A 27,953-nucleotide genomic window follows, 5' to 3' on the forward strand; every position below is an offset into this window, starting at 1 on the left:
TCAAAATGTAATATATTACATATTACTAGTTACTTTGATTTCAAAGTAATAAGTTACTTTACAATATTACTTTCTGTGTAGAGTAACTTGTTACTTATTACTTATTACTTTTGCGTTACTTTCACCAAAATAAGCGCAGAATTACAACTAGGTGTTATATGAATAGTCTCTCAAATGGGGGTACCCCTAGGGGATATGTAGGTAATGCAGGGGGTACTTTAGATAAAGGGGGGACATTGAATGAAAGAATGAATCATGAAAATAAATGAAACATTAAAAAGTGCGCTTGGAGGTAAACCAAATTGTATCCTGCCCTGAAATAGCAGCAAGCAGAGATCAACACAAACAACCAATTACCGGTACTCATTACAAAATGGCTACTTTCAGTCCCACATACATTTCATCATCAAGAACTTAGGCTCAGCTAGAAACAAAAACAAACTTAGGCTCGGCTATGTTAAATTGACACATAGCCTATATCAGTGGTAGGCAAACTATGGCTACTATTTGAAAAGTGCATTGGTCCTCAAATTAAACTTTATAAAAAATATAAGGTTTAATGTGTGAATTCCAACGACTAGAAAATAGACAACTTAATGACTGCTGCTCCAGACTACCACAAATGTAGTGACTGAAATTGTGTATAGCCTGATATACTTACAGGTAAGTGTCCAGAATAAACAGGGTGGGATTCACCTGAGCCCTGTACTACGAAACTAGTTTAACAGATCCGCGATAAGTCCCTTTGATCTGGTTTGACTGAACAGGATCAAAGCTATCTAGTTAACTGATACTACGACGCTGGTTTTTTACTAGGTAAGTGGACCTGGGATCTGCCTGTGCACGCGCACGTTTTTCGCTCGTGCACAGGCGCGCGTCCACGCGAAAGAGGTGCGCCAGCCAATCACATTATGAACAGCTGAGTTTATCCACGCCCACACCCATTTCCACACCCATTTCCTCGTTCAATGAAGCGCAGTGCATGATCAGAGTTTTAGCGGATATTTAATGTATCCGCGATTTAATGTCAGAATGAAAATCCGCGTTGGATAGTCATTTGATTTACTTTGATCAGCGATTGATACAGCTGCATTGATACAGGCAGCAGCAACAAATCTAAATGTGTAATCTCATTTCCACAATCTGTAAGCCTATTTAGACCATAGATTTAGAAACGCATGCTCAATGAATAATGATCTCTATCACTCATGTGTGTGGTTGCACTGATCGAATAATTCATATATAAAATAGCCTAGTATAAAGCCTAATAGCCTACTATAAAAGAGAAAACTGCTGAACTGAATTGAGACGACACCCTCACTCCATTTGAGGGTCCATTCATGATATGCGCCGCGGTGATTAATAGTGATCATATTTCTCCACGCATCGTTGAGCTGTTAAGACATAAAGTGGTAAGTAGGCTTAATTTAATTATGTAGCCTACAGAGCCACAAATGTTTTTCTTGTTATATTCTCAGTTGACTGCAATCTATTTTTCATATGGCGATCTTATATGAACGGTGAGTGACTCCAGAGAGCCGATTATATGGGTCTGTCATGGATTTTGATCTTATCCTCTGAAGCTAACCTGGTCGCGACCAGGTTAGCTTTGCGGCGTCAGTTGCCATGGTGATTGAAAGTTAACTTGCTTTGTAGTACGGCTAAACCAGGTTTAAACTCAAACTTACTCGGATAAGGCATTAAACTAGCTTCGTAGTACAGGCTACTGGTCACTAGTACTGTACTGTCACAGGAAGTGTAAACAAATAAGAAGTAACTGGCTGACCCCTGTGTTGGAACATAAGGTGAATAAGCTATTGTCTATTCAATTTAGGACCCAACAGAACACACAAACGTAAAAAATATAAATAGCCCACACAAAATCACTGCACAGTGCACACGTTAAGAATCACAACAGAACACAAACAAAAATATTAATAGCAAAAACCACTGCACACGTTAACTCATTGAGTGCCAGCCACTTTTGGAGAACGGACGCTCCCAGTGCCAGAGTTTCAGAGCGTTTTCAGTGATTTCTCGAGGCCCACAGAATATTGTGTGATATTACTATGTAAACACTGAACACGCACAAAGAACGATGAGACTCTATTCTATCATCTGCAAAAAAAAGTTTATTGATCCCATTTTCCGTTCTTTAGTTATGAGCCGGAGAAGATAGCATGATTCATCCAAAAACAGCAATTTTTTTCTAGAAGCTGAGATAATTGGCCTTTTGTGAAATTAATCATTTCAAGCACATCACTGACTCTGAAGCTAATCTTTTCTAATGTAGTCACACCTCAAAAATAATTTCCTTCAATAAAACAGTTTAGGCCAGGGAATTTTGTTTGGCAGAATAATATTTTTAGCTACAACCAGCAGCGCTGGCCCCTGCGTGCGCTGCTGGTTGCAGCTTCTTGCTGGTTTTGATTTGCTGCTGGTGGGTATCGGATATTCTGGCTTGCGTTTGTCAATCCTGTCCTGCTGCCTGGGTCTGTCTGGGTGTTGCGTGCTGCTCTGCGTGCCCCCCCCCCCCCCCCCCCCCCCCCCCGCCCCGCCCCGCCTCGCCTCAACTGCACACTCCTCCTCCTGTCTGTGGTGGCTCTCTGCTGAGTTTGCTGTGCGCACAGTGAAGGGTGCGGAACAGCCAGGCTTTTTTACAGCGTTCCGCGTGTGTTTGTCACCGGCAACGATGCTTCCAGTTGAGAAAAACAACTCCACGGTGTGGATGTGCAGATGTGCTGTCGCAACCGACACGGAGCGGCTCAATTGTGGGAGCAGATTGGCTGCTGCAGGCACAGCTGCAGTAACGTGCTTCAGCATATCGATGCATACGGATGCGATGCGATTTCCGTTTCCATAACGACTTCTTCTTTGTTTTTTCCTTGCCTTTCTGTTATGTGGAGAGCACTGTCGCCACCTAAGGGTTCTGTAAAATAGGTTAGACACATCCAATAGCTATAATATTTGTACATCAGAGGCAGAAGGCTTTGATCGACGCCCCACCGTCAAAAAACGCAATTGACGAACATGTCCGTCCTTGGCACTCTACGTTACTATTTGAAATGACGAACATGTCCGTCCTTGGCACTCAATGAGTTAAGAATCACACAAATCAAAGCAAACCAGGAAGCGTGTCTAAATTTATAGAGCCTATAACTCCCGTTGAAATATTGCATTGCAATCCAGAAAATAATTCAATAAAATACTTTTTTTTTTTTTTACAGTGAGTCTTATAAAAAAAGGAGGGAGGGCTAGTCTATTCCTTACTACTAAAATACAGTGAGTCTTATAAAAAAAAAAGGAGGGAGGGCTAGTCTATTCCTTACTACTAAAATACAGTGAGTCTTATAAAAAAAGGAGGGAGGGCTAGTCTATTCCTTACTACTGAAATACCTGTTAAAACGCATCAAGAGAAGCCGCTGAAAGCGTCCATCACCGAGACGGTTTCGTTTTGGTGTGAGAACAAGGTTCCCAAGACTGAAAAGTATTTCGGCTGCATGGTGCGCTGGATGGTGTTGAGGCATTATAGTGGAGTGCTGCATGGTGCGCTGGATGGTGTTGAGGCATTATAGTGGAGTGCTGGCTGGTGGCTGGATGGTGTTGAGGCATTATAGTGGAGTGCTGGCTGGTGGCTGGATGGTGTTGAGGCATTATAGTGGAGTGCTGGCTGGTGGCTGGATGGTGTTGAGGCATTATAGTGGAGTGCTGGTTGGTGGCTGGATGGTGTTGAGGCATTATAGTGGAGTGCTGGCTGGTGGCTGGATGGTGTTGAGGCATTATAGTGGAGTGCTGGCTGGTGCGCTGGATGGTGTTGAGGCATTATAGTGGAGTGCTGGCTGGTGGCTGGATGGTGTTGAGGCATTATAGTGGAGTGCTGGCTGGTGGCTGGATGGTGTTGAGGCATTATAGTGGAGTGCTGGTTGGTGGCTGGATGGTGTTGAGGCATTATAGTGGAGTGCTGGCTGGTGCGCTGGATGGTGTTGAGGCATTATAGTGGAGTGCTATTTTTTTTATTCTTGCGAACTGGTGCAGGCTTTCCATGGTAGGGGCAGATTTGAGATACTCCATCACCTCGGTTTCCACAGACACGGGGGAGTCAGTGGTGGCATCAGGCTGTACATCAAAGGAAAAAAAGGCAGGAGGCGACAGCAGTGGGTTGAGGATCCGGCGTCAGGGCTACAGGCTCTTCTTCTGTAAGGGAGCAGCACTCCATAGTGAGCAGGTGCTTAATGTAGAGATGCTGCGATCGAGATTTTTCAATTCCGATCCGATTTCGATATTTTAGCTCAAAACCGATCCGATTCCGATCAAATTTCGATACCCGATTCGATACCGATTTCGATCCGATACCGATACAGCACATATTTAAGTCTCTCTATGCTGTCTGATAGCTAGCAGGCAACGCACATTTTTAGGGTTAGGTATGTATGTGTGTGCTTTGGTAATATAGTATGTAAACGATTTAGTTCATCTAATTCATTTGATGTAAAACTAAAACATAACAATCAAATTAGGGCTGGGCGAGATGGATGATTTAATATTCCATAGCTCTGACCTAAGCAAATCTGACATCACTATTGTGATATAATATTTTTTTTAGTAAAGTGTATCACTCAAGTCAATACAAAAAATAATGGCTTTTATAGAACCGAAAGCCTAGCTGCTTAGTCTGCAGATAAAACATAAAAAATTACATTTAGACTCTTATTGGCATGACGGCAACATATAAGCGGTCTGAATTTTGCATGGGGCCAGTTCTATAGTGAGGCATGGAAAGCCTCACTATAGGGGAGAGTGGGGTGAGTTGTGCCAGCGGGGAAGTTGTGCCACCCCTTGTATCTAGAAAACCATAGAAGAAATTGGTCATGTGACCACACATTTTTGAAGAGGCATCCATTTTACTCACTCTGCAAAGAAGGGAGGCAGATGGCACAAGAGCTAAGCACATTTAAGTTCAAAAAACTGTTTTTTGCCTCTCAAAGTAAATTTTTTATGATCAAGGTTTATCGATTGTTGTGTCTGAACAATTATAGACAAGCTTGAAAACATTTCACACATGTGTTAGTGTTTTAGTAAGCTACAATATGAGGCTATACTGTTAGCATGATGTTAGCTCCAAACCAGCTATATGATACAAGTTTGTTAAAATGGTGGGGATGGGGTGATTTGTGCCAAAAGGCCTGGGTTAAGTTGTGCTAGAGCAGTTGCAGTTGATTTAGTGAAATTTTATTTCATTTTGTTCTTAAATGTTTAAATAGACCTTGTTGAAGAATATTGCAGTATTGGCAAGTGTAGCCTGGCTCTGTGATAGTTGATTTTGTTCATTTTGAACATAATTTTTATTTCTGAAAATGTTAAATATGTAGGTCAACTGCTGCTACCGTTTAGCCTTGTTTAACCCTGTTATAGTACACTGGACTTTAGTGTTATCTTTATTTTGTCTTGCTTTGATATAGCATTACAGTATATGAGATGAAAATGTTCCGTTTACTTCAGTAATCAATGGCACAATTTACCCCAACGTATTCTCTCCAAAGGCACAACTTACCCCGCACCGGGGGCAAGTTGTGCCAAGAGACCACTTTTTTAAGAATAGCCATATTTTTTTAACAGTTTATTTAAGATCCAAAGGGAGTGTTCCCAGTGGTGCACAACATCCTGAAATATATTTACATATTGTAGTTGGAGGCATTACTGTCATGCCCTCACTTTAAAGACACCTCAAGTAAAAAGTGGCACAACTCACCCCACTCTCCCCTACGCCATCATATCTGTGTCGTTTCACTTTTGACTGAAAAATGATGCCTGTAGTCTAGATTAAAGAAAATACATGTATGTGATGTTGACAATTATGTAGGCTATGTGCGCATTCGTTTTCCTTATAGATCATGAGTGCTCCGCAGCTAGCTACGTTAGCTTGCATGTAACGTTTAGCGTTAGTTGATTTTGGAGACACAAACCCTGGACGTTTCATTTTGAGTAGGCTAATGCATGAGGTTCTCTATGGTTTACGCCAGCTCTGGGAGTATGAAATGCTTTAAATGCGGGGGTTTTGGTCACAACAAGCTTGTGGAGCGCTGCCTTGCAACTAGATAGCCTAACCAGCTAGCTAACGTTAGCCATCATCACAACAGCTAACGTTACGTTAACGCCAAAACAAATCCGCTGCCTCATCCCCACGTTTGGTTTAGAGTAACGGCAGCTCAGACTTTCCCCTAATCTCAGAAACCTTGCGGGACATGTATTGCAAATTGCAATAGTGGTTGTTTTGTTATAATTTGAAACTGTCAAACTGGTGCGGACGCGTGATTTCGAATCGCACATAGGTTAAGGACGGGTGTGTCTGACGTTTTGGCCCTGGCCATCCTAGGCTCAACGCGGCCTCTTTGCTGCTGCTGCTGCATGCTGGATAGAAATCCTGGAGCGGAGTCATGGAATGGAGTGCTTATATCGGAGCCTTGGATCGGTCATTTTCGCTGGAATCCGATCCGATCCGATCCATGTTTTTTGGCTGATATCGCGCCGATATCCGATCACATGATCGGATCGCAGCATCTCTAGCTTAATGTGCTCTCTTCTGGCTTCTTCTCTTACCCAGCGCAGCTTGAACTTGGGCAGCGAGACAGCGGCCAGCAGCGCATCCTTGGAGTCGAGAGTCGCGGCAAATCGACCTTTGATTGCCCCCACAATAAAGTCAGGCAGTCCAGCGGTCATTTGCGATAGGCCATGTTTCACTGCCAGGCTTTTGGTCATTAGACCTTCTAGCGTTGGTTGAAGCGTTCCATAAAAACAAGTGTCCTCACGCTGCAGAATGTCCAGCGCGACTGTGAAAAGCTTCGTAATGGAACAGTATTCTTCTAGAAACTGGTGTTCCTTGTTGTTCATACATTTAATCTGAAACTGTGTGCAGAGGTTATTGATGTCGGCAAGGGGCATTTCTATGATCCGTGCATAGGCGTCATGGAATGAGTTCCACCGGGTTACTGTGGGGACAATCAGCTTTTTTTTACTGATCTCAGCCAGGCACTCTGATGCTACTGTGGAGCGGCTGGCCTTCGTCCACAGTGCTGAACATTTGTCTGTAGCACTATGATACACAGCCCTCGATTCTGGATTAGATGCCATCATGCCAGCTATTTATCAACATTATTTTTCGCAATAAGATTAAAGGAGACTTTAGTTTTTTTTCAACCTGGACCCTATTTTCCACACACTATGTGTCTAAGGGACTCATCCTGACATATTTTTTTCAAATTGGTCGAGTACTCACTGAGATAGCCTTGTTTACAGCTCGAGCAATGTGCTCAAACAACTACACAGTGTAATAGTCTAGTAGGAACGGGGGGTCCCCGCGCACCCGAAAGATATATTTTTCTAACATAGATTTTTGTACTCCTCAAGGTGTCTAATAAACAAATTTTGTTGTTACCCCGTTGAAATAGTGTCCCATGGGTCCGTTTGGCGGCCATCTTTGCGGGCATATTGCGATGTCTGATGAAAATGGATAAGGGTCATAACTTTTGAACTAGACATCCTACAGAGACAAATGACACCACTTTTCTGTATGATTTCTGCATGAGGAATTGATTGAGAGGGTTGTTTTAATGATTTTAACAGGTTTGGTATAGTAAAACTCAAAAACATTTGAAAAAAGTGTCTAATTTACTCTCAAAATCTTGCAAATGAAATCTATCTACATATTAGTCCATGGGCCAGAAGGGTTGGGAATAATGCTCATATTGATTTTTGGCAAGGTATACATCTCTAGAGTTAGAAAATATGTGAGAGCATTGCACCAATGGTAGCTAAATGTGTGTTATCACTCGATTTATAACACCATGCAAAACATAATAGTTGCGGGACTTTTAGGGACATTTGAGGCTAAGTTCATGCAAATCAAGTCTAAAAGCAACAGATTTTGCCCAGAATTAGCCCAGGGCATGCTCTAACAATTGAGCCAGAGTGCCCGAGCCGGTGACCCCCGGGGTCACCATGGCGGCCAGATCCAATATGACCACTGTCCGAAAAAGATTTTGGCTATAACTTTTGAAAGAGATGAGATAGAAATACAGACTTGGTGTCTATCTTATGTTTTTTGACCATTAGAAAGGTGTTGGAATGCTTATCTTTACTAATGAAGACGGACCCATGGGACACTATTTCAACGGGGTAACAACAAAATTTGTTTATTAGACACCTTGAGGAGTACAAAAATCTATGTTAGAAAAATATATCTTTCGGGTGCGCGGGGACCCCCCGTTCCTACTAGACTATAACTACACAGGGCAATCCTGCACCGCATCGTCAATACACGTTCGCTAATAAAACTGCTTGGTTTGCCGCTGGGAGACTCAAACTGTCATTATAGTGTTTGGCAACATGGAAACGACTCTATACGTGAGTATTATTCTCCGGGATTTACTGTGGGACAGAGAAAATGTGCGTATGAAGAGGCGAGGGGAGAGAGAGAGAAAGCACTGATGATGAGAGGTGAAATCCTCCATGTTGACACAGTGCAAGCTTCCCTGCTCTCTCTCTCTCGCTCTCTCTCTCTCTCTCGCTCTCTCTCTCGCTCTCTCTCTCTCTCTCTCTCTCTCTCGCTCTCTCTCTCTCTCGCTCTCTCGCTCTCTCTCTCTCTCTCTCCCCGCCTGTTCACGCCCATTTTCCTGCGACGATGCAGTGCAGGATTGCCCTGTGTAGTTACACTGTGTAGTTGTTTATAAGGCTATCTCGGTGAGTACTCGACCAATTTGAATAAAATATGTTCCGATGAGTCCCTTAGACACATAGTGTGGAAAATAGGTTGAAAAAAAACGAAATTCTCCTTTAAGTGTTGGGCTGTGCATCTATGGTGGGGAGGGAGTACACATGGAGCGCTGTGGGCATCATCGGTGGTGGTCTGTAAAGATCACCTCACCATCATCAGACTCAGAGTTTACTTGCTGCTGTTGGTACTCCTTGAAGGCTTTCACAAAGTTACTTCCATTGTCCGTCACACATGCAGTCACTTTATTGTTGGTCAGTCCATATCGGGAGAAAATGTCCTCTAGCTCTGTTGCAATTGCAGAGAACGTGTGCCGGCCGCTGAATCTTTTACAAGCTATCGCCGCCTTCTCTGGTTTCAAAGTATCTGCATGGATCCAGTGCACCGTCACCCCCATCAAACTCTTATTGTTGGCAGTCCATATATCTACTGTTGCTGATACATACTGCTGTGCTTCAAGTGTTCTCTTCAGCTCTTTTTCCATTCAAGCATATGACTTGTCCAAATCTTTGGCAAATGTCTTTCTGTCTGGTAGTACATGCTGAAAAATTAAGAAGATAGCGTGGTATTAAACTCATGCAATGGTTTAAATGAACAGTGATCTGTAACCACCAGTTGTTTTCAATTCAGTTTAGTTTCAGTTAGTTTCCAAAGTCTAGCATGTTTCAGTGTAGTTTTTATTGTTTAAAAATGTTTAGTTTTTATTACCGATAGTTTGAGTATTATAACATGTCCGTTTCAAACGATGCAACTGTCACTGCCCAGTGCCCACATACTTCTATGCGTCTTTCACGTTGGTATCATGTTAAGCGATACATCCACTAGTGGACAGTAGAGAGCGTGTGTGTGTGTGTGTGTGTGTGTGTGTGTGTGTGGGGGGGGGGGGGGGGTACTCTTCCGTTTCATCCGTAAGCTTTCAGAAAACGTGCAGTATTCTACAAGAAATGAACACGCAGTACGGCAGTATGGACAGCTCCATCACACACACATTACAATAAATAAAATAAAATATTTTTATATATATTTTTTTTCTTGTTATATAGCGCCACCATCTGGTCTGATAGCTCTCCTATGCTGTGCCCCTCCATTAGGTGGAACCCCAACGCTCCAGCAGCCAGGTGGAGAACAGACGTCCCCCCTGCCCCCCCACTGACTGTCCCCTCTCTCCGGTCAGCAGCGAGCTGACAGCTGATCTGAAGGTGAGTTACCAGCAATGCTACTAGCAGTGATGTAGTGATCAATAAATGTGCCATAATCGCAGTAATAAAACCTACTGTACATGGTTTTAATGATAATTGAAATTTAAAAACGGTAATACTGTCAGGAATTTTATTACGTTTTATCATTAAACTGGTAAATGTTTCGTCATCAAACCATGTGATTTGTTGTTATATTACATGAGGTAGTCATCCGGGCAGTTGAAACACTGTGCAGTCCTGCGAGCTATGCTAGCCAGGCATTGCGAGCTACGCTAGCCAGGCATTACGAGCTACGCTAGCCAGGCATTGTGAGCTATGCTAGCCAGGCATTGTGAGCTATGCTAGCCAGGCATTGCGAGCTACGCTAGCCAGGCATTACGAGCTACGCTAGCCAGGCATTGTGAGCTATGCTAGCCAGGCATTGTGAGCTATGCTAGCCAGGCATTGCGAGCTACGCTAGCCAGGCATTGCGAGCTACGCTAGCCAGGCAATGTGAGCTATGCTAGCCAGGCATTGTGAGCTACGCTAGCCAGGCATTGCGAGCTACGCTAGCCAGCTACGCTAGCCAGGCATTGCGAGCTACGCTAGCCAGGCATTAGCTACTATGGTGCATTATTATGGATCCCATTGCAGTTGTGGGCAGAACACGCCCTACGCAGCATTCAAGTGCCAGTATTGGCCAGGCAGGCATCCATGCAGACTGTTCTGAGTAGCGCACCAGGTATTTTCATCTCGCCTCAATCTGAGGAGGTGGTGGACGTGTCAGGTCATATAATGTTAAGTTACCTGTTATTCATTACACTAGCCTGTTCCGCGTTATTGTCTAAAACACTGGTTCCCAACCTTTTGTGTCTTATGTACCCATTAAATGTGTGCTATTAAACTCATATTAAACATTTAGTATCTAACACAACTGATTATTAAATGAAAATCAATTGAATGACTCGCCTGAGCTTTAATCAGACAATTGAGCTTTTGTTTCCAGAATAAACAGTTATTTCAAATATAATTTCAACTGATCATTCAGGTTTTATTAGAGGTCGCCATTCTTTTACTAACATTCGCAAACTGCGAGAAGTCAAGTCATTCATTCTGACATCGCTGAATAAATATTCTGAATGTGCATGATTATTGAACCCATTGAAATGAACAGCGTAAGTTGTATCCATAACCACTACGTCAGTTTCAAACTTCAGAATTATGATGAATATAGGCTGTGATATTTACCTGGAATGTTTTGAAGAAATCTTTCAATGGAAACTGATAAAGGCATTTGGGCCTAATGACGGCTCAGCACTCCAATATGTTGCAGTGCATATCAGGGACACACATTTATCGTTCTGCGATAAACACACACATTCCTTTATTAATGACGATGACATGCAAATAGGTAGCAATTGCACTGACATACGTTGTGAGAAGAGATGTATAAACAGATAGATGTAGGGATTAGGTTGACTAAGTTGACTAAGAGGCCATTTACACCTGGCGCTAACATGCGTTTTCTGTGATCAGATTGCAATCAGATTGTGTTTTATCACTTGAAATGCCAGGTGTAAACACCCCCAAAACGCATTGAAGAAGGATTGCCAGGTGTAAATTAGGGATGGGCATCGAATTTCGAATTTTCGAATAATCGTTGTTATTATCAAGGTCGACTTTTATTATTGAAATTCGAAATTCGAATTTTTTTTTTTTTTTGAGTGAAATGTTGCATTGTCTCCCCTGATTCTAAGTATAGTCAAATCGCTTGGTTTGAGCAAGTAAAACAATTTTTATAAGCATTTTAAGCAAGGTTTATGGAAAAATTAATGGCAGATGAAATCCCATGAAGAGGGAGAGGGGGTGACTTTGGCACCCCTTTGGCACTCAGACCTGAGCCTACTAAATATTTAATGAACCACTCATGATTGTCAAAACTGTTTTTTATTTTCGAAAATGTCAATGTCATGTAACATGTTCTTTACTTCAGTGGTGCAATGCTTGTTTGAGCTAAAAATCCACAGCAGAAGCTTTTTATATTAATTAATAAAGCCGTAGACTTAGAATCAGGGGAGACAATGCAACATTTCACTCACAAAAAAAAAAAAAAAAAATTTTTTTTTTTTTTTTTTTTACATTTTTTTTTTTTTTTTCGAAATTCGAATTAAATTCGAATTTGGCCAGCGAATTTCGAATAGTGTTTTTGCTAGAAATGCCCATCCCTAGTGTAAATGGAAACAGGCTGAAGTGATAAAATACAATCTGATTGCAATCTGATGGCAGAAACCACATGTTAACGCCAGGTGTAAATGGCCTCATCGTGTCACAAAATGATCGTACACTTAAAGATTTTGGGATTATTGATCATACATCATACAGAGGTCAAAATTATCGTACAAATACGATAATTATCGTACGTCTGGCAACGCTGACTCTCTGAGTTTCTCAATATGATGAGTAGAGGGGGCTTTGGAGGCAGGCTGAAGCTCAGTGTCCACCCAATCAGAAGCTAGAATTGCTACTGTAGTCCAGGCATTTTACGCAAATATGTGGGTCAACCTCACACTAATTGCAACAAAACCAAACTCAACTGATTTTGTATCCTCAATATGTCCTCAATGAAGGAAAAAAAGTGTTAAGGAAATGTATGAAGGGAAAGTTTTGAAAATGACCTAAATATGATGGTAGCCTATGGAAGCCTTTTTTTTTTTTTTAATGTGCCATAAATCTCATCACTTATATCCTGTATGTGTTTTTTGCTTCAAGGAGAAAATACATTTAAAAAAAATAAAAATAAAAAAAATGTTAAAAAATAAATAAAAAAACGTTTTTGGTAGCATCATATAGGTAATTTTCAAAATTTTCCCTTCATACATTTCCTTAACACTTTTTTTCCTTCATTGAGGACATATTGAGGATACAAAATCAGTTGAGTTTGGTTTTGTTGCAATTATTGTGAGGTCAAGTGACATTTTTACTGGACTACTGGTATTTTCTGTGCTATTTTATTTATTATTATTATTATTATTATTATACTCGATTACTCTATAATAATGGAATGTGAGTACTCGAATATTGAAATTACTAAAAATGCCCATCCTCTGACCTTTCTGCATGACAGGCTTGGTTGTGCCGATGGGCGGACGACGAAATGTCATCGCTGGAGCAGGAAGGGACAGGGACCTCACCACTGGAGCTCATCTCATGGCTCGAACAAGGAAGGGATATCTTTTTCCCCATGATGGCGAAGGCCAGAGCCATGTAGATAGAAGAGTCCCAACATCTCCATTCACTCCAATGGACAATTTTTTTACTCTCAAGGGTTCCACAGGAAGTAAGGTCCTGGATTAAGCAGCAGTCGACTTGCAAAAAAAATGGACAGTTTGTGTTGTCCTTTGATTTTTTTTTTTCTTGAATCAAATTGTACATTATCAGCTAGCGCAAGACCCAATCCTGGCTGTTCATTGGCTAACGCCACTCTCTCTCTAGAGGACACTAGCGGCTAGGCGAAGGCATGACCCACCCCTCTCTGCCTCTCATTGGCCTATCATCAAATGTTCATCCAATCACATTCACTTATTTTAGACTGAATTTTAGATTGTCCTGTCCTGTAAATATAGTGCTTTTTTTTAATGATGATCTGAATTAGTCTTGCTTTTCTTAAGTTCTAAAGTTAAAAGAGTGTTTTGCACTGCATGTTGACAATGAGCCAACATATATGTTGCTTCATGTTTCTTCCACCTTCCTCTATCCAGACAAACTGCCATACCATCTAATTTACATAATGTATAATGTATTACATGAATGCAGTACATGCTATGTAGATGTGTTCAAATGCAGAGGTGGTCAAACAGCTGATGAACATTTGTAAATAAATGTAAATAATTGTTTTAAATTGTTGTATAATGTTGCTGAAGGATTCTGGGCACAATCTCCACATTTGAGAGTCAACTGTATTCTACACTTTATAATTTTCATGCAGCGAGAGTGCCCTCTAGGGGTTGGAACCTACTTTTGCAGTTGGGTCTGCTGATACAGTGCATTTTGGGATGGGTCAAGTTGATCACTATAAGCGGATGATTATTAGAACTTTTTTCTGTTTCTTTATTTCTCATGCAGATGACCATACCATCTAATTTACATATGTATAATGTATTACATGAATGCAGTACATGCAAAGTAATGAAACTGACAGCTTCACTATTTACTGAATGTTATTGACTTTAAAAATCCAGACAGTAAGTTAGGCCTCCAGCTGTTTCAAACAAAGAGGTCTCAGAGACATGCAGCAAATAGGCTATCGCTGCTGTATCTCGTTGGCTCATTTTTGATTTTGGATGGCCCAAAATGACCACTTGTAAGTGGAGTATTGATCACTGTAAGAAGATTGCACTGTAGGCTAATCTTGGGTTGGGATGACATCACCAACAACCCCTTTAACACCCAGAGTGATTTTTTTATTCCAAGTAGGTCTGCCAGCTCCCCTTTAACAAAAAACACTTCCTGTGCAGCAGAGGATTTTTGTTCTGGAAAGAGGAACTTTAGAACAGCAAATGTCAAAGCGTTCATGGACCGTACAGGTTGAATCACTCTTGTGGGATATCAACCTGCCTGGGTATGGGTTAATTGTGTATGTTTTACCATATCAAAACAAAAAGTTTATATTTTATTATTTTAAATTTAATTGGTTAAATTGAATTAAGCAAAGCAAAACAGGCACAATAATGGACCCTGATTGGTCAACAATAACAGCTCCTCTAAACCAATGGAGCTATACCCAGAGTGGAGGCTTTCCAGTTATACTGCTAATTGGAGGGATTTCAGGAGTGGAGCATTCACAGGATACTATGAAATAGCCCGTAATGACTGTGTGCAAACTAAGCACACAGTCATTTCAAAAAGATGTTTTAAGTTGGTCTGCATGTGCCCCTTCTTAATTGAGCACCTGACCTGCCCTTCTAAAATGTCTCTGCACAGCCCTGCAGTGGTGCAACAGTCAGGTTACAAGAAAGTCCAGCCAGTCAAGATATATTTAAAGATCTAGAGGTGTGTGGCTGTGTGGTTCTGCAACAAATCAGAGAACACCTCAATCAAGGTCAGTACTTACATGTGCACACTAATTGTAGGCAACTAATACAAATCAAAAATGCTACATGTTACAGTAGAAACTACAATACTGTTATATTTAGCTGCCGTTACAGAACATCATTCACTGCTGCTAGCATTAGATTAGATTTTATTTCGAACATGGTAAAAACAAAAAACAAAACAAAACAAAAAATAAAATAAATATAGGCAAGAAGTGCCAAACAATCATAGTCAATTGGAATTCACAGCATACAATAGACAGCAAATTCACAATCAATTTACATTTGTTTATCATGCCCGAAAAGGAGTAGGAAGAAGTTAATACTTATCAAGTCCTACCCCTTGTTTTATATCTTTAGGCTTTTTATGACAGTATTATACTGTAATAACATGTTATACTTCTGTATTAATATAGCCTATAAGAGATGTGTACATACTCACATTATATCCATAATAATATCACACATACTTTAGAGTTGTTCCTAGTACATTTGTAGCATAGCATGTACACATGTTAAAACACTTGCATGTTTATACGCTCACACACACCCACACCCACACACACACACACAGATACCCCACCCCCACACGCACTCCCACATACACATTTTCAAAGCATGAATCAGGATGTACATGAACCGGAATATGAACAATGAACATGATCAGAAGGGTAAATCATTACTTACATTTGTCACTAAGGGCAACAGTGGGAGCAGTCAAGGGCAGTGAGACGCTGGTAATGTAACAGCCAGGCCACGGTGTGCCTTCTGTCTCCAAATGCCCTGATTCACTTCACCTGTGAGACTCACCCTCTCCTGGTAATCAGCAGTGATCATGGGCACCTGGTTAGAGACTATATAAATGTGTGTGTGAGTCTCAGGCTCACTACTGATCATAACTTTCTGTGCTCCTGTGTTTCTGCTCAAGACTCTGGTGCTCAAGAGTCTGATATTGTACAAGTTTCTTACAGACTGTTCCTGTGTTTTAAAGAAACTTGTTAGTTTAGTTTGTTGGCCGTCCAACACAGTTTAGGCCAGGCTCTGTTATTTTTGTTGTTTGTTTTTTGTTAACCCTTCAGTCTCAGTAAAGACTTAAAAACTGCTTCTGCCTCTGTCATCTCTGCATTTGGGTCCACACTCACACTCACACTCACAGCGTTACAGTATGATCAGCCAAAATATGGACCCAGCAGAATTTGACAGAGTGCACTCCGCCATTCAACACCAGGGCGGGACCATGTCTGGTGGGTTGGAAATCATGCTGCAGTTTGCCCACTTTGCCCGGCAAGCAGCCTTGTCGGCTGGCAAGCAACCTCCTCCTCTCCAGTCTGACTTTGCCCGCCTCACCATCGCCTACCAGCAGCTGCAACCTGCACCGATGTCGCCCGCGATGAAGCCGGCTTTGGCCCCCTGCCTGACCTCCCCGAGGTCCAAATCCAAGCCCCAGCGTCAGCGCAGCCACAAGGGTAAGCCCTCACTGCCCAGTGCTACAGAGCCCTCACTGCCCAGTGCCATAGAGCCCTCACTGCCCAGTGCTACAGAGCCCTCACTGCCCAGTGCTACAGAGCCCTCACTGCCCAGTGCTACAGAGCCCTCACTGCCCAGTGCCATAGAGCCCTCACTGCCCAGTGCTACAGAGCCCTCACTGCCCAGTGCCATAGAGCCCTCACTGCCCAGTGCCATAGAGCCCTCACTGCCCAGTGCCATAGAGCCCTCACTGCCCAGTGCTATAGAGCCCTCACTGCCCAGTGCCATAGAGCCCTCACTGCCCAGTGCTACAGAGCCCTCACTGCCCAGTGCCATAGAGCCCTCACTGCCCAGTGCTACAGAGCCCTCACTGCCCAGTGCCATATAGAGCCCTCACTGCCCAGTGCCATAGAGACCTCACTGCCCAGTGCCATAGAGCCCTCACTGCCCAGTGCCATAGAGCCCTCACTGCCCAGTGCCATAGAGCCCTCACTGCCCAGTGCTACAGAGCCCTCACTGCCCAGTGCCATATAGAGCCCTCACTGCCCAGTGCCATAGAGACCTCACTGCCCAGTGCCATAGAGCCCTCACTGCCCAGTGCCATAGAGCCCTCACTGCCCAGTGCCATAGAGCCCTCACTGCCCAGTGCCATAGAGCCCTCACTGCCCAGTGCTACAGAGCCCTCACTGCCCAGTGCTACAGAGCCCTCACTGCCCAGTGCCATAGAGCCCTCACTGCCCAGTGCTACAGAGCCCTCACTGCCCAGTGCCATAGAGCCCTCACTGCCCAGTGCCATAGAGACCTCACTGCCCAGTGCCATAGAGCCCTCACTGCCCAGTGCCATAGAGCCCTCACTGCCCAGTGCTACAGAGCCCTCACTGCCCAGTGCTACAGAGCCCTCACTGCCCAGTGCTACAGAGCCCTCACTGCCCAGTGTTACAGAGCCCTCACTGCCCAGTGCTACAGAGCCCTCACTGCCCAGTGCTACAGAGCCCTCACTGCCCAGTGCCACAGAGCCCTCACTGCCCAGTGCCATAGAGCCCTCACTGCCCAGTGCCATAGAGCCCTCACTGCCCAGTGCTACAGAGCCCTCACTGCCCAGTGCTACAGAGCCCTCACTGCCCAGTGCCATAGAGCCCTCACTGCCCAGTGCCATAGAGCCCTCACTGCCCAGTGCTACAGAGCCCTCACTGCCCAGTGCCATAGAGCCCTCACTGCCCAGTGCCATAGAGCCCTCACTGCCCAGTGCTACAGAGCCCTCACTGCCCAGTGCTACAGAGCCCTCACTGCCCAGTGCTACAGAGCCCTCACTGCCCAGTGCTACAGAGCCCTCACTGCCCAGTGCTACAGAGCCCTCACTGCCCAGTGCCATAGAGCCCTCACTGCCCAGTGCCATAGAGCCCTCACTGCCCAGTGCCATAGAGCCCTCACTGCCCAGTGCCATAGAGCCAATTGACTGTTTCACAGCCTCACAGAGCCTGTAGTTGATATGTTGCACAACAGTAAAATCCTTGCAGCTAATGTTAATTTTCAGCAGAAAGATGAATGGAGCAGGCATTTCTTACCTTATGTAAACTCATAACTGGATATCTCACAAGGTGGGGCTAATTCACCTGTTACACAGTTTAGTGAAAACTACTTATTTTCCACAAGAAAGTAGAATTGTTCACTTAAAATATTTCTATATAATGTAATGTATAAAATAATGTATAATAGATTTCTAGACTGAAAGATATATTGAAAGAGTATACATTACTGTAAAGCATGTAAACATCAAATACATGTAGTTGCTTTGGATAGCATAGGAAATCTTGGATGGACTCAATACTAGACTGTAATTTTTTATTTTTTATTTTATTTAAGGGTATATGGTATTCAAGAATGAGCTGTTATACCTTAATTCATTTGCATTTGAACTTATTATTTTTATTATCATCATCATGTACTTGTTATGACTAGAAGTTATGATTTTGATGCTATTATTAATGTCATTTATGAGAGGTGATTATTATCCATAATAATAGACTTGAGTGGTTAAAGCTTCTCAGCAATATATCACTCAGGAGCTGCAACATGGCTGATCTTATTTATCAGATAACATTGATTTAATTAGCAATATTAATTTCTGTGCATTTCTAACTTCTGATTGCTACAGTGGATGTGTGTAAGTTTTACACCTGTGAGTGCCTGCCTCCTGGCAATGCGCAACCAGGGCGCAGCATTGATGATTGAAGGGTGCGACATATTCACGTAGCGGCTAGCTAGCCTATCAAATCCTGATCTGCGCGCGCAAAGCATCATTGGCAGTGACTGTGAGCGTCAACACAACATACCGCCATTAGCCTGCTAGCAATACAAGGAGAAGAAGCGTTAGAAGTAAGTCAGACGGCATCGATGATTAATAAGAGCAGGACAGCTTTTTAGACAATGGAAACAAGAATGCAGACTTAATTTCATGGATCAGTGGACGAGGGACATGTTTGCAGACTCGGGACGATGAGGAGGAGTGTGTGTTTGATGCATTTGCAGCGGATTGGAAAACTACTAGTTACACCACGTCGGACTATCGCCACAAGCCAGGGAAGATATGAAGATGCATACAGACCCAGGTTATTACGCCAAGGCTCATAATGGGTGAGTGACATTTTTGGCGAATTTGCCCTTGTATTTGATGAACGCTTAACATTACTGTTGCTGCTGTAATTGTCAACGTTTAGCAGAACCAGAACCTATTCTCAGCCTGTGTAGTAGCCTACGTGAAACATTCATTAACAAAGGCAAATTCGGCCCCAGACGGCGTGTGGCTGGCAACCGTGGGGGCGGGGCAGACATCCCTGGGTTGTGGCTAGATGGGGTCCAGCCACGGATAGAGTGATGCAATTGTTATTCCATTTAATTTGTGTTACTTCTTGTATAGTGTCATGACGAAAGCAAAGATACAACAGGGTGGGATGAAGCCAAGGATACATCGTGTGTGTGTGTGTGTGTGTGTGTGTGTGTGTGTGTGAGAGAGCTAAGGGGAATGTTTTGTCCAGCAGCCTCTGTGCTTACGTGTTACGTTGACTCACGTGTTACATGGCTGCTATCTATAGCCCAGACACATAATTGTCTCCCTGATTCTGTGTTGTTTCATTTGTACCTCTGTGACACACTCTCCCACCGGGGGGAAGAAAGACCCAAAAATATACAAATAAACTTAAATCAAGATATATTCAATATATTTTTTCAAAACAAAGTTGGATGCCATTTCATTTCATTTAGCCAGGTCCTCTCTCACCTCTCAGTATGCTAATACACTGAGCTATTCTGTTAGCCTGGTCCTCTCTCACCTCTCAGTATGTTAATACACTGAGCTATTCTGTTAGCCAGGTCCTCTCTCACCTCTCAGTATGTTAATACACTGAGCTATTCTGTTAGCCTGGTCCTCTCTCACCTCTCAGTATGTTAATACACTGAGCTATTCTGTTAGCCTGGTCCTCTCTCACCTCTCAGTATGTTAATACACTGAGCTATTCTGTTAGCCAGGTCCTCTCTCACCTCTCAGTATGTTAATACACTGAGCTATTCTGTTAGCCAGGTCCTCTCTCACCTCTCAGTATGTTAATACACTGAGCTATTCTGTTAGCCAGGTCCTCTCTCACCTCTCAGTATGTTAATACACTGAGCTATTCTGTTAGCTAGGTCCTCTCCCACCTCTCAGTATGCTAATACACTGAGCTATTCTGTTAGCCTGGTCCTCTCTCACCTCTCAGTATGTTAATACACTGAGCTATTCTGTTAGCCAGGTCCTCTCTCACCTCTCAGTATGTTAATACACTGAGCTATTCTGTTAGCCTGGTCCTCTCTCACCTCTCAGTATGTTAATACACTGAGCTATTCTGTTAGCCAGGTCCTCTCTCACCTCTCAGTATGTTAATACACTGAGCTATTCTGTTAGCCAGGTCCTCTCTCACCTCTCAGTATGTTAATACACTGAGCTATTCTGTTAGCCAGGTCCTCTCCCACCTCTCAGTATGTTAATACACTGAGCTATTCTGTTAGCTGAGCTATTCTGTTAGCCAGATCCTCTCTCACCTCTCAGTATGCCAATACACTGAGCTATTCTGTTAGCCAGGTCCTCTCCCACCTCTCAGTATGTTAATACACTGAGCTATTCTGTTAGCCAGGTCCTCTCTCACCTCTCAGTATGTTAATACACTGAGCTATTCTGTTAGCCAGGTCCTCTCTCACCTCTCAGTATGCTAATACACTGAGCTATTCTGTTAGCCAGGTCCTCTCTCACCTCTCAGTATGTTAATACACTGAGCTATTCTGTTAGCCAGGTCCTCTCCCACCTCTCAGTATGTTAATACACTGAGCTATTCTGTTAGCCAGGTCCTTTCTCACCTCTCAGTATGTTAATACACTGAGCTATTCTGTTAGCCAGGTCCTCTCCCACCTCTCAGTATGCTAATACACTGAGCTATTCTGTTAGCCAGGTCCTCTCTCACCTCTCAGTATGTTAATACACTGAGCTATTCTGTTAGCCTGGTCCTCTCTCACCTCTCAGTATGTTAATACACTGAGCTATTCTGTTAGCCAGGTCCTCTCTCACCTCTCAGTATGTTAATACACTGAGCTATTCTGTTAGCCGGGTCCTCTCTCACCTCTCAGTATGTTAATACACTGAGCTATTCTGTTAGCCAGGTCCTCTCTCACCTCTCAGTATGCTAATACACTGAGCTATTCTGTTAGCCTGGTCCTCTCTCACCTCTCAGTATGTTAATACACTGAGCTATTCTGTTAGCCGGGTCCTCTCTCACCTCTCAGTATGTTAATACACTGAGCTATTCTGTTAGCCGGGTCCTCTCTCACCTCTCAGTATGTTAATACACTGAGCTATTCTGTTAGCCGGGTCCTCTCTCACCTCTCAGTATGTTAATACACTGAGCTATTCTGTTAGCCAGGTCCTCTCTCACCTCTCAGTATGTTAATACACTGAGCTATTCTGTTAGCCAGGTCCTCTCTCACCTCTCAGTATGTTAATACACTGAGCTATTCTGTTAGCCAGGTCCTCTCTCACCTCTCAGTATGCTAATACACTGAGCTATTCTGTTAGCCTGGTCCTCTCTCACCTCTCAGTATGCTAATACACTGAGCTATTCTGTTAGCCAGGTCCTCTCTCACCTCTCAGTATGTTAATAATACACTGAGCTATTCTGTTAGCCGGGTCCTATCTCACCTCTCAGTATGCTAATACACAGCTATTCTGTTAGCCTGGTCCTCTCTCACCTCTCAGTATGTTAATACACTGAGCTATTCTGTTAGCCAGGTCCTCTCTCACCTCTCAGTATGTTAATACACTGAGCTATTCTGTTAGCCAGGTCCTCTCACCTCTCAGTATGTTAATACACTGAGCTATTCTGTTAGCCAGGTCCTCTCTCACCTCTCAGTATGTTAATACACTGAGCTATTCTGTTAGCCAGGTCCTCTCTCACCTCTCAGTATGTTAATACACTGAGCTATTCTGTTAGCCAGGTCCTCTCTCACCTCTCAGTATGTTAATACACTGAGCTATTCTGTTAGCCAGGTCCTCTCCCACCTCTCAGTATGCTAATACAGGTGGGTGGTGACACGTTGGCTGATCTCAATGCAGTGTTTAAAGGTGTAAACAGGTGGGCGGTGACATGTTGGCTGATCTCAGTGCAGTGTTTAAAGCTGTAAACAGGTGGGCGGTGACACGTTGGCTGATCTCAGTGCAGTGTTTAAAGCTGTAAACAGGTGGGCAGTGACATGTTGGCTGATCTCAGTGCAGTGTTTAAAGCTGTAAACAGGTGGGCGGTGACATGTTGGCTGATCTCAGTGCAGTGTTTAAAGCTGTAAACATGTGGGCGGTGACATGTTGGCTGATCTCAGTGCAGTGTTTAAAGCTGTAAACATGTGGGCGGTGACATGTTGGCTGATCTCAGTGCAGTGTTTAAAGCTGTAAACATGTGTTCACTACATCAGCCCTGCCAGAGAAGAAAGTGTGTGCTACCAGGCGGGCATTTCTTTTGTTGATCTGTCACCCTCCTCAACCTTTTTATCCTGCTCCTTTTTACACCTAGCTTGTTCTCTCTCTCTCTCTCCCTCTCTCTCTCTCCATCCTCTGTCTCTCTCGCTCTCCCTCTCTCTCTCCCTCTCTTGCTATGTCTCTCTTCTCTCTCCATCCTCTGTCTCTCTCTCTCTCCATCCTGTGTCTCTCTCTCTCTCCATCCTCTGTCTCTCTCCCTCTCCCTCTCTCTCTCTCTCCCTCACTCGCTATGTCTCTCTTCTCTCTCCATCCTCTGTGTCTCTCCCTCTCTCGCTATGTCACTCTCTCCATCCTCTGTCTCTCTCTCTCTCTTCCTCTCTGTCTCTCTCTCTCTCCATCCTCTGTGTGTCTCTCTCTCTCTCTCTCGCTATGTCTCTCTCTCTCCATCCTCTGTCTCTCTCTCTCTCTCTCTCCCTCACTCGCTATGTCTCTCTTCTCTCTCCATCCTCTGTGTCTCTCCCTCTCTCGCTATGTCACTCTCTCCATCCTCTGTCTCTCTCGCTCTCCCTCTCTCTCTCTCTCCCTCACTCGCTATGTCTCTCTTCTCTCTCCATCCTCTGTGTCTCTCCCTCTCTCGCTATGTCACTGTCTCCATCCTCTGTCTCTCTCTCTCTTCCTCTCTGTCTCTCTCTCTCTCCATCCTCTGTGTGTCTCTCTCTCTCTCTCGCTATGTCTCTTAGAGATGCTGCGATCAAGATTTTTCAATTCCGATCCGATTTCGATATTTTAGCTCAAAACCGATCCGATTCCGATCAAATTTCGATACCCGATTCGATACCGATTTCGATCCGATACCGATACAGCACATATTTAAGTCTCTCTATGCTGTCTGATAGCTAGCAGGCAACAAACATTTTTAGGGTTAGGTATGTATGTGTGTGCTTTGGTAATATAGTATGTAAACAATTTAGTTCATCTAATTCATTTGATGTAAAACTAAAACATAACAATCAAATTAGGGCTGGGCGATATGGCCTCTAAAGAATATTGCAATGTTTTTCGGCTATATCGCGATACACGATATATATCTCGATATTTTTTAAATCTCTCATAAATGCTCAATTTAACCCTTCAGGGTTCATACACATTTTGACCAATGGATTTCCATGACTTTATCATAAGTTCTTAACCTGTATTTTATGCACACCTGGGGTAAAAAAGAAGAAGAAAGAAAGGGCAAATGTTGTGAGCAAAGATGGATTTAATATTCCATAGCTCTGACCTAAGCAAATCTGACATCACTATTGTGATATAATATTTTTTTTAGTAAAGTGTATCACTCAATAGTCATTACAAAAAATAATGGCTTTTATAGAACCGAAAGCCTAGCTGCTTAGTCTGCAGATGAAACATAAAAAAATACATTTAGACTCTTATTGGCATGACGGCAACATATAAGCGGTCTGAATTTTGCATGGGGCCAGTTCTATAGTGAGGCATGGAAAGCCTCACTATACGCCATCTGTGTCGTTTCACTTTTGATTGAAAAATGATGCCTGTAGTCTAGATTAAAGAAAATACATGTATGTGATGTTGACAATTATGTAGGCTATGTGCGCATTCGTTTTCCTTATAGATCATGAGTGCTCCGCAGCTAGCTACGTTAGCTTGCATGTAACGTTAACGTTAGTTGATTTTGGAGACACAAACCCTGGACGTTACATTTTGAGTAGGCTAATGCATGAGGTTCTCTATGGTTTACGCCAGCTCTGGGAGTATGAAATGCTTTAAATGCGGGGGTTTTGGTCACAACAAGCTTGTGGAGCGCTTCCCTGCAACTAGATAGCCTAACCAGCTAGCTAACGTTAGCCCCGTTAGCCATCATCACAACAACTAACGTTAACGCCAAAACAAATCCGCTGCCTCATCCCCACGTTTGGTTTAGCGTAACGCCAGCTTAGACTTTCCCCTAATCTCAGAAACCTTGCGGGACATGTCTTGCAAATTGCAATAGTGGTTGTTTCTGTCAGCCACACTGGGGGCAGCCATGTTTTGCCAGTCTATAGCTGCTTTCACACATGTTTGGAATTCAGGAGTTATCTAGAGGCCATACGGATGGCTGTCATATGTGAATGTCTGCATGCGGCTCATGCGCGCTCCCGCGGAGCCTCGTCCTAGCCGGAGGGAAGTGTACCCCCAGCCGTAGTCGCAGAAGCGTATTGTCCCCCCCCGTCCCCCCCCTCAGAGCTCCGTGAGCTCGTGAGTGCATGAGGACAGAGACGATCGTGACAGATTATTATTATATAAATAGTCGATGTGAATGAGCGAGCAAAAAACACATGCCATTTGGTTTTCAAATGAAGCTCAAAACTGCTCCGTGTGCGACAGCCAACATGTTGCGGATTGCTGGATTGAAAGGCTCATGGCTCTGATCTGATTTCATGTCTGCTTCGCACAGCACACACATTTAATAAGCATTTTTGGACGCGAGGGTCGTCCCGCTTCCCAGTATTGGACATCGCTAGGTAGGGTATCTGGATCTGGTTGCGTTGCTGTCTTTGATTTAACGTTTACACAGCGTTCGCGCAAATTCCAAGTAGCGTCAAGTCAGGCAGTATAAAACGAAAACTTCCGGGTATAACCTTCGCAATAATGGCAATTAAATAAAGTAAATGCACGTGTAATGTTTTTTTGTGTGTGTTTCGAAAGATACAGAACGGAGATAAACTGGAAGAATATCTGCTCCCTTCGAAAAGTCAATTTTAACCCGTAGTGAGTCGACATTCTGATTTTTTGTTACTAAGTAATACAACATTTATTTTATTTTGAAGGTAAAAACGTCTAGCTTCCTGTATTCTGTATAATTCTAGTAGGTTTGAGGCATTTTAGGACTGAACATAGCAAAGACCTGTTTTGTTTGTACTGCTTGCGACTCGAGGAAATCGATGCATCTGGGCGTGAGTTGTAGGGTTGTTTAATTAATTACTAACGTTATGCGCAAACGATTATATGCCGTGAACGTTAGGCAGTTATCGCCCATTATGTATTTTTAGTTTTCACAACTGTGTGGTCATGCCCAAATTCCCCCACCCCCGCCGCCCGCCCCCTCTCTACTTTACAAACTCTGCGGAGGTGCTACTCATGTGTGAATGCAACATGCCTCATGTGTGAAAGGGTACACTTCACCTATCATCCGGGGCAGGCTCAGTGGGGGGCAACCCTGACCTGATCCGGAGTTCATGTGTGAAAATAGCTTATGGTGCGGACGCGTGATTTCGAATCGCACATAGGTTAAGGACGGGTGTGTCTGACGTTTTGGCCCTGGCCATCCTAGGCTCAACGCGGCCTCTGTGTGCCTCTGTGTGCTGCTGCTGCTGCTGCTGCTGCATGCTGGATAGAAATCCTGGAGCGGAGTCATGGAATGGAGTGCTTATATCGGAGCCTTGGATCGGTCATTTTCGCTGGAATCCGATCCGATCCATGTTTTTTGGCTGATATCGCGCCGATATCCGATCACATGATCGGATCGCAGCATCTCTAATGTCTCTCTCTCTCCATCCTCTGTCTCTCTCTCTCTCTCTCTCTCTCTCGCTATGTCTCTCTCTCTCCATCCTGTGTCTCTCTCTCTCTCTCTCTCTCTCTCTCTCTCGGGATTCAGTGACAGACAGAAAAAAATCCCCAATACAATAAGTCATATGCCGGTATGAGACTCTGATGGTATGATAACCGTAGGCAAAAATCAAACAGTTTCACTCTGTCGCGGTATTGTGCACCTCTAAGACATGTTTTTGTAAACTCTCTGGGCAAATAAATACATAATGTATTATGTAAAAAAAATGGCCATTGAACTAAGTGTATGTTTTAAAATAACATAGAACATTAGTAAACCACGTATGTTAAGTTAACAGTATGTTAGGGGTTTAGGACTCTCAAAGAATATTCTATATTCGAATACGAATATATCAATTAAATAATATTTGAATATGAAAAATTAACATTCTATTATTATTATTATTATTATTATTATTGATAATAATATCTTAATAATAATATCTTAATAATAATATCTTAAGATTTACATTACATTTAACCAGGTAAAAAACCTGGCCAAGTGTCCTGGTTGCTACACTAGCGCCTCCTCTGGTCGGTCATCCAACATGCCTCTAGCATATTGTCTTAGGGCCTTGAAGGGGTTTTCCTGGACACTGGACACAAAAATTGATTGGAGTTTTATTATTTATTGCCAGCAATAAGTAGGCCTAATACGTTGGCAAGTGTTTCCTTCAAGCAGTCACTGTGTGTGTGTGTGTGTGTGTGTGTGTGTGTGTGTGTCAGCGCCAGCAGAGGTTAATAACAGTCACAGGGTGCGTCATGTGTTTGACCCTGCCTCATCTCCATCCTCCTTTAGCTGCTTTCTCAGTGTGCCCTATGGAGCTCATCTGACTTTCCTACAGTATATATCATTTTACACATGTGGACACTGGCCACTGTAGCACTTGTAGGCCAAGGACCCTTAAGAGGCTCTAGGCCAGTGCTAACCAATTTGGGGCCCGCGCTCTGTTTGTTTTGGCCCGCCACGGATTTGGGAAAACAATTCCCCCCCCCCCTAAATATTTTTTTATCCCATTTTTATCCCCCTTAGTGCTAATTTGACTTTGATTTATCCTGGTTGCTACTCCACCCTCTGCCGATCTGGGGAGAGCCAAAACTGGCTCCATGCTTCCTCCGAGACATGGGCAGTCAATATCATTGCCTCTACCCGACATGCAAGACTCCTGCTCAGAGTTGCTGTTGAGCTCCAAGATCTCTCAAATCTCAGCGGATTGCTGCTTCCAGTAGACTTTTTGCAGGTGGTTTTGAACAGAGAAGAGATGGAGCTGTTCAAAACACATCCAGTATGCAAATGAGAGTGAGACCATGAGTGATACACCACCTGTGATACAAGTGTAGGTGTGCCTGCCCCCTGTACAATAGCGTGCGTGCGCAAGTGTCAGGTGTCAGGTGTCAGTGTCAGTACCAGACGCAAGGCTGGTGTCAGGTGTCAGTACCAGACGCAAGGCTGGTGTCAGGTGTCAGTACAGGACACAAGGCTGGCCATAATTCCAATGAATCAGCACTTGATCTGGCGCTGTTGTGTGACGTTGCTCTGGCGCCGCCCTGTGGCATCGCAGGGTTTTACACCACTTCCTCAATTGTTACAGTCCTGTGAGTATTTCAGGTTTTGTTATTTGTGTCAGTGATGTTCCTACTGTACATGTCACAATGCTCAAATAAAGATTATAGTTTAGGCGGAAATGGTGGAAAAACGAATGTTGTTGACACTTTGAAGAGCCCATGTGACCTATGTTTATTAGACAAACTCACAACTGTGCTTAAATGAACCAATAGGCTCTTTCACACCGGCCATGAAAGCCGAAAAATGCACGGAAAATAGGATTAGCGCCTCCGATGTGAAAGTC

The 27,953-nt window shown here is 43.5% G+C and overlaps 1 pseudogene across 1 annotated transcript in view; it reads left to right on the forward strand.

Annotated features, from left to right (window-relative positions):
* Positions 1-27,953, forward strand: part of LOC310796438 (ATP-binding cassette sub-family A member 2-like) — a 106,018-nt pseudogene that overhangs the window by 11,616 nt on the left and 66,449 nt on the right. The window contains exons 5-6 of the transcript in view: positions 9,859-9,966; positions 16,192-16,501. The product of the transcript in view is annotated as an ATP-binding cassette sub-family A member 2-like (transcript). The remainder of the gene's footprint in view (positions 1-9,858; positions 9,967-16,191; positions 16,502-27,953) is intronic.

This window comes from Poromitra crassiceps, assembly GCF_964638095.1.
Source record: "Poromitra crassiceps genome assembly, chromosome: 22".
Taxonomy (NCBI): domain Eukaryota; kingdom Metazoa; phylum Chordata; class Actinopteri; order Beryciformes; family Melamphaidae; genus Poromitra; species Poromitra crassiceps.